Consider the following 7,464-nt stretch of genomic DNA (forward strand, 5'->3'; position numbering starts at 1 on the left):
ATGCACGTGTGCTAAGTCATTTCAGTTGTGTCTGACTCTTTGTGACCCTATGGACTGTAGCCTGCCAGGCTTCTCTGTCCATGAGGTTCTCCAGGCAGGAGTACTGGAGTGGGTTGCTGTGTCCTCCTCCAAGGGACCTTCCAGACCCAGGAATTAAACCTGTATCTCTTATATGTCCTGCACTGGCCAGTGGGTTCTTTACCACTAGTGCCACAGTCATTTTTATATCTTTATTAATTTTCCTTTTCTTTTGCAGGATTTCTTTAAATCAGTTTGGAGTTATGTGTTTTTGTTGTTAAGTGTTCTATTAGAAAATTCATTATTACTTTTTTTCTCTTTCTCTCCCAATCTTTGCCAACTCACCCTTAGGATCTTCTATTGTTTTACAGCCTCTTGTTTGAGTCTTTGCATCTCTTTTTGAACTATTTTCTTAGGTGAGATTATATTGTATATAATTTCTTTGAGGTGGTTTCCATCATATTTTGTGTATTTCTTCTTTTTATCTTCAGACTTCGGTTCAATCAGTTCAGGCACTCAGCCATGTTCGACTCTGCAACCCCATGCACTGTAGCATGCCAGGCTTCCCTGTCCTTCAGTATCTCCTGGGGTTTGCTCAAGCTCATGTCCATTGAGTCAGTGATGCCATCCAACCATCTCATAATATATCATTATTATTATTTATGTTTTTCCAGTTCTTTTGCATTAGCTTCATGTTGATCCTTTTCTTATCTATATATTTGAATAAATCAAACAACATATTGAATGCAGATTGTGATATAATTACATTTCTGTTGAAACAACCCATAGCTTTCACTCAGGTTTATGATCTGTTATACTCTCTCCTCAAATCTATATATATGTGTTTATTTCCTGAGGATACATGTCCCTCATTTTTTAAATATCCTAAATTGGAATTTCTCAGCATAAAGACCCTAAGGAACAATTTTCAACATTAAAAAAGAGGAATTGGGGAAAGCTAATTGATAGCCCTGTACAGGGCCTAGTTGTCAGGAGGTAGAAGTGGGGAAAACCTCATGTAAAGAAGCCCTGGATTAAGAAAATACCTAAAAAAAACAAAAACACACACAAATTCATTAGCATTGTAAATGAACTTGTGCTTTGGTACACACAACAGCATCTGCAAACATTTGACACAGAGCTTGTATATGGGCGTCATGCGGTATTTATTCTGTCTGTGGAAAATGTCTTGTCTGCACATGGAATCACAGAACTCCTTTTCATTCAGTTGCATTTATCAGGTGCTTACCACATGCCCACATGTAGTTTGGTCTAGTGGCAAGACAGATTTGTTGTTGTTCAGTCACTAAGTTGTTTTATTCTTTGTGACCCCATGGAATGCAATACGCCAGGCCTCTCTGTCCTTCACTGTCTCCTGGAGTTTGCTCAAATTCATGTCCACTGAGTCAGTGATGATCTCTAACCATCTCATCCTCTGCCACTCTCTTCTCCTTTTGCCTCAGTCTTTCCCAGCATCAGAGTCTTTTCCAATGAGTTGGCCCTTCCCATCAGGTGGCCAAAGTATTGGAGCTTCAGCTTTAGTATCAGTCATTCCAATGAATATTCAGCATTGATTTCCTTTAGGATTGACTGGTTTGATCTCCTTGCTGTCCAAGGGACTGTCAAGAGTCTTCCCCAGGATCACAATTCGAAAGCATCAATTCTTTGGCACTCAGCCTTCCTTATGGTCCAGCTCTGACATCCATACATGACTACAGGAAAAACCATAGCTTTGACTATGTGGACTTTTGTCAACAAAGTGATGTCTCTGCTTTTTAATACACCATCTAGGTTTGTCATAGCCTTCCTTCCAAGGAGCAAGCATCTTTTAATTTCATGGCTGTAATCACTGTCTGCAGTTATTTTGGAGCCCAAGAAAATAAAATCTGTCACTTTTTCCACTTTTTCCCCTTCTTTTTGCCATGAAGTGATGGGACCAAATGTAATGATCTTAGTTTTTTGAATGTTGAGTTTTATGCCAGCTTTTTCACTTTTCTCTTTCACCCTCATCAAGAAGCTCTTTAGTTGCTCTTCACTTTTTGCCGTTAGAGTGGTATCATCTGTATATCTGAGGTTGTTGATATTTCTACCAACAGTCTTGATTCCAGCTTGTGATTCATCCAGCCCACCATTTCACATAACGTATTCTGCACATAAGTTAAATAAGTAGGGTGACAATAAAGATCTTTATTGTACTCCTTTCCCAATTTGGAACCAGTCAGTTGTTGCCTGTCCAGTTCTGACTGTTGCTTCTTCACCTGCACACAGGTTTCTCAGGAGACAGGTAAGGTGAGACAGGTGGTACATATGTAAACCAAACAATAAATAGGGCTTCCCTGGTGGCTCGGAGGTGAAGAATTCACTTGCAGTATAGGAGATGTGAGTTTGATCCCTTGGTTGGGAAGATCCCTTGGAGAAGGAAATGGCAACCTACTCCAGTATTCTTGCCTGGGAAATCCTGTGGACAGAGAAGCTGGTGGGTTACAGGATAGGGGGTCACAAAAGAGTCAAACACAACTTAGTGACTAGACACCAACAGCAAACCAATAAATAAATGGTTTCAAAATATGCAAGTCTGCGAAGGAAATGAATAAAGTTTGAAATGGAGATTGACGTGCCCTCAAATCTGGCCTCCTGAAGGACACCAAGGTCAAAGTTATCGGAGGAGTTCTAAGGGATGGGCAAGCATGCTCAGTAGAGGTAACGCCACCAGGAATTGCTCCTAAAGTGGCCTACAGATGTCCCAGACAGCAAGCAAAGCCTTATGGGGCTGGAGAGGTGAGTTGGTACAAAATGATATGAGAGATGCAAATATAGTCAGAGTGTATGGATCCCCTTTAGGCCATGGTAAACAGTTAAATCTGCATCCAATATGAAGCAAAGTACCTTAAGCAGGGGCATGCCATGATTCTGTTAAATCTATTTTTATTGGGTGTAGTGTAGAGAATGGATTCAAAAGTGAGTTGTAGCAGAATCAGAAAATCGAGTTCGGCTGTAATCTTGGATAGAACTGGTCACTCTTGAACTAGAGTGGAGACGGTAAAGATAGAAGTCTGCAGATCTGAGATCTATTTAGGAGATAGAACAGACAGGACATGCTGACAGCTTGGATGTGGGCGGCAAAGGAGAGGGAGGAATCCAAACTGTGTCTCCAGTTTCTAGCTTGGACAACTGAATAGATGGCAGTGGCCCTCACTGACACAAGAGTGACCCAGGAAAGATTGTACTGGGGAGGAGAAATGAAGAATTCAGTTTTTAGAAGGGTAACATTTGGGATGTTTCTGAGTGCCCTGGCAAACACATTAGGAAACAGTTTAGATAAACTGAGGCACTGAGGAGAAATCTGGGCAACACATAAATGTGGGAATCAGTACTATATAAAAGATATTTAAAGTCATATGAGTAAATGAGCTGAAACTCCAATACTTTGGCCACCTGATGTGAAGAGCTAACCCATTTGAAAAGACCCTGATGCTGGGAAAGATTGAGGGCAGGAGGAGAAGGGGATGACAGAGGATGAGATGGTTGGATGGCATCACCGACTCAATGGACATGGATTTGGGTGGACTCCAGGAGTTGGTGATGGACAGGGAGGCCCGGCATGCTGTGGTTCATGGGGTCGCAAAGAGTCAGACACGACTGAGCAACTGAGCTGAACTGAACTGAGTGAATGAGACAGTATAGAAAGACTGGAAAGAGGAGCCTTAGCAGTTTTAACTCTCCATGGCCCGTGCGTTGAAAATTACTGAATATAGTTACATTGGCCTTATTGTAATCGACTCTTTTGGTGACCCATGACAGAAACCCCCATCAAGTTGTATTAAGCAGGATAGGTAACTTGTTGAAACACTGGTAAGACCAAGAGTCAGTATGCCTTCAGGTACAGATGGATCCAGGAGATCTTACATGCAACCAGGACTCGGTCACTTGGCTTTCCTTCCCTCTCTGTTGTCTCCATTCCAGGCCAGATCTTTGTATGTGGTGAGCCAGAGTTGGACTTATATTCTTCTACTGGAAAACTCAAAGTTAAATACAGCTTTCCATTCCGCTAGTTCCAGAAAAATGTGTGGATTTCTTCTGATTGTACTATCTTGATGTTTTAGTGCATTTGGACTGCTACAAACTGGGTGGCTTACAACTAAAAACATGTGTTTATCACAGTTCTAGAGGCTGGAAAGTCCAAGATGATGGCACTGGCAGATTGGGTATCTAATAAGGCCTGTTTCATAGATGGCCATCTTTTTTTTGTAACCTTATATGGCAGAAATGGCAAGGGAGCTCTCTGGGGCCTCTTTGATGAGGGCACTAATCCCATTCATGGGACCTCTGACCTTATGACTTGGTCACCTCTTAAAGAGTCTGTCTTCTAATACTATCACACTGGACATTAGTATTTAACATGCATCTGACGGGCACACGAGCATTCAGTCTATGGCACTTGGGTCACGTGTCTAACGTGGTGCTGGTCACTCTGTGCAGCATATGCACTTTGGCCAGACTGGCTCTCTTGCCCATTCCTAGATCCAAGAGGTGCAGATAGCAACTCGATCCAAAAGCAGTGGGTATGTGTATAATGCCTCAAAGGGAGAAGCCGAGTGCCCCTCCGAAAAGAAGAGAGTGTTGATGTGGGCCAGGAAGAGTAGCAGCCATGCTTACGGATCACTTCTGTCTCTAAAATACACTGACCACAAAGAAGTCCCTGAAGTTTCCATTTGTCCCATCAGGCAATCGACATAAAAGTTGCCTCACTTTTAGTGGATGGCCATTATGTGCCAAACCCCAAAGGCAGGCAATGAGTGGGGTGGGGATGGGCTGCTGTAGGATGACTCACAAGCTAAGAGGTCAAAATAAAGAGGTTAGATTCCTCGCCTCAAGAGTAAGAGTACAAATGGACAGATAGAAGGTAAGTCGGAGAAATAACAGTGGCGGCTTATGAAAGTGGACACACTTGGAATTCTAACTGGAATGGGTGATGTTGTGTTGGATAAAGCCACCTTTACAGTCTTCCCTTACTTGAAGAAGGCCGATGTCTGAGAATTCTATCAGGGTCACAGGCCTAGGTCCTAATAAGAGAACTTTAGATGCAAATATCCTATGGCAGCAGTTCCCAACCTTTTTGGCACAAGGGACCATTTCTGTGGAAGACAATTTTTCCATGGACCAGGGTGGGGGTGGGGGATGGTTTCTAGATGATTCAAGCGTGTTACGTTTATTGTGTACTTTATTTCTATTATTATTCCATCAACTCCACCTCAGATCATCAGGCATTAGATCCTGGAGGTTGGGGACACCTGCCAAGGGATAAGTTTATAAGTCAAAGTTGGCGGGAAAGGGTATGGAGCGAGGTGAATTATGTGCAGCTTTTAGAAAAGGAGGCTGACCCAGAATTTCTGTGTGGGTGTGACAGCTTGGAAACCGCAACTGTGGTAATGAGTCTTAGCTGTGCTCTCTGTGTTCTATTCAAAAACATTAAATCAAACCCAGGTCCAGACTGCAGTTCACAAGTGGCACACACAGAGTAATTAGGCTCATGTACTAGCTATTGTCTCTGTTCTGAGCCTGTCACATAAAAACAGAAAACCAGAACCACCAGGAGTTGTAACTGGGTGCCACGTCTGCGTTTTAATTCCATGCACTTTCCCTTTTTCCATGAAAGTATGAAGCAAAGAGTAGAGAGAAAAGCAGAGAGTTGGTTTCCACTTGTCTGGGAACATGTATCAGGCATCAGCCTTAGCAAAGGTAGTTCTGAATCTTTATTCATATCAAATATGAATTCCCAACCTTGAAATGAGACGGGTTGGAAATGGTAAAGTAGGTAAGTTTAATTTTAAGGTTAAAAGAGGCTTGATGCTCCTTTCTTTCTTTCTTTTTTGATGCTCCTTTCTTAAGTAATACATCCCTGTCTGGTTCTGTGCATGGAGATGGAGAGGAACACGTTGGGGAGGGGTAGCTGGAAGTGAGGAGAGAAGGCTATGGATCTGACAGCTCTTAGTTACTGTGCAGAAGTCACTTAATTAGTCAGAGTTTCAAAGCACCTGGAAAATTCATAAAAGACAAGCTGGCTCAGAAAGCCAGACACTCAACTGAATAAAGTGTGACTGAAGAAAATGAGGAAAACCAATTCCAAGCCAAAGGAAAAAGTAGCTGTTACTATTTTTTTTAAAGTAAATGCTTCATTCTCTTCTCCTGGTATTAATCTGAAATAACTCAATAGAACACCTTTCAGTGTTTGAAATATTATTAGCATTGTCTGCCATCTTTTCACATTTTCTCTATCAAACTGCTGTCTTGCTTTATTTGAAGAGGAGATGGAGTGTAAATGCTTTTAAATAATAGCCATGTCTAATAAGTCACGTTGGAACTTAATTTTGTCTCCCAATTATGGAAATGTTTATTTTATGGAGGTATAATTCATTTGCCATTTACTTATGCTATCTTGGGGCTTCTTCTTAACTGATTAGACTAGGCGGGAGCCATTTTTGTTCCTTAAAGCAGAGTGAGAAGTTGTATTAGTTAGGGTAGCCTATAACTCCCACTGGACTAGGATAGTCTAGTTGTATTAGTTAGCATAGTCTAGTGGCTGTGATGCCGTTCCCTGGTAGCTCAGCTGGTAAAGAATCCACCTGCAATGAGGGAGACCTGGGTTCAATCCCCAAGTTGGGAAGATCTCCTGAAGAAGGGAATGGCTACTCACTCCAGTATTCTGGGCTGGAGAATCCCATGCACTACTATATAGACCATGGGGTCACAAAGAGTCGGACACGACTCAGAGACTTTAACTTTCACTTTCTTTTAGTGGCTGTTTACAAAGAAGGCCTAAAAATTATGATGACAAGATTTGAAGAAAAGTTCATTTCGTTCTCATGAAAGTGTCCCAGAGAGAGTTGCTGGTCAGCCTTATGTCCATGTAGTGATTCAAAGACCCAAGTTCCTTCGTCTCCAAGTTCAGTCATAGCTTGGCTCTTGGTGGTCTTAGGAATTGAGCTAGTGGAAAGGCCAAACAGCATGGAAGAAGCATGCCTGCCTCTTAAGAATGGCCGTGGCAGCACAGATCTCTTCATGTCACACTTCGTTAGAGAATGAATAACAAGTCCCACCTCAAATCAAAGAACGGTGCAAGGATCGGTCATGCCTGCCTGGACAGCCATGTCAAAGCAACAGCATCAAGCCTTAGTGGAGGAGAAGGGATTGGGGGTGGCTGCAAGCCCTCTCCACCACTGAAATCCTCAGCCTTCTACTCTGTGGAATCCCTGGGACCCCACTCTATGGCAGGGTGAGTTCAGGGTCTGCAATCTAGTCCCCAGGAGCTTGACATTCTACTGCGTCACTCACAGGTCCACAGGAAGTCTTGGCAGCTATGGGCCTCATTTCTCTCATCTGTCAAATGCAGGGAAGAGTATCTACCACATTAAGGTGGTTGTGAAGATTAAAGGAAGTCATTCGTAT

This window comes from Ovis aries, chromosome 19 (genome assembly GCF_016772045.2).
Source record: "Ovis aries strain OAR_USU_Benz2616 breed Rambouillet chromosome 19, ARS-UI_Ramb_v3.0, whole genome shotgun sequence".
NCBI classification, from domain to species: Eukaryota; Metazoa; Chordata; class Mammalia; order Artiodactyla; family Bovidae; genus Ovis; species Ovis aries.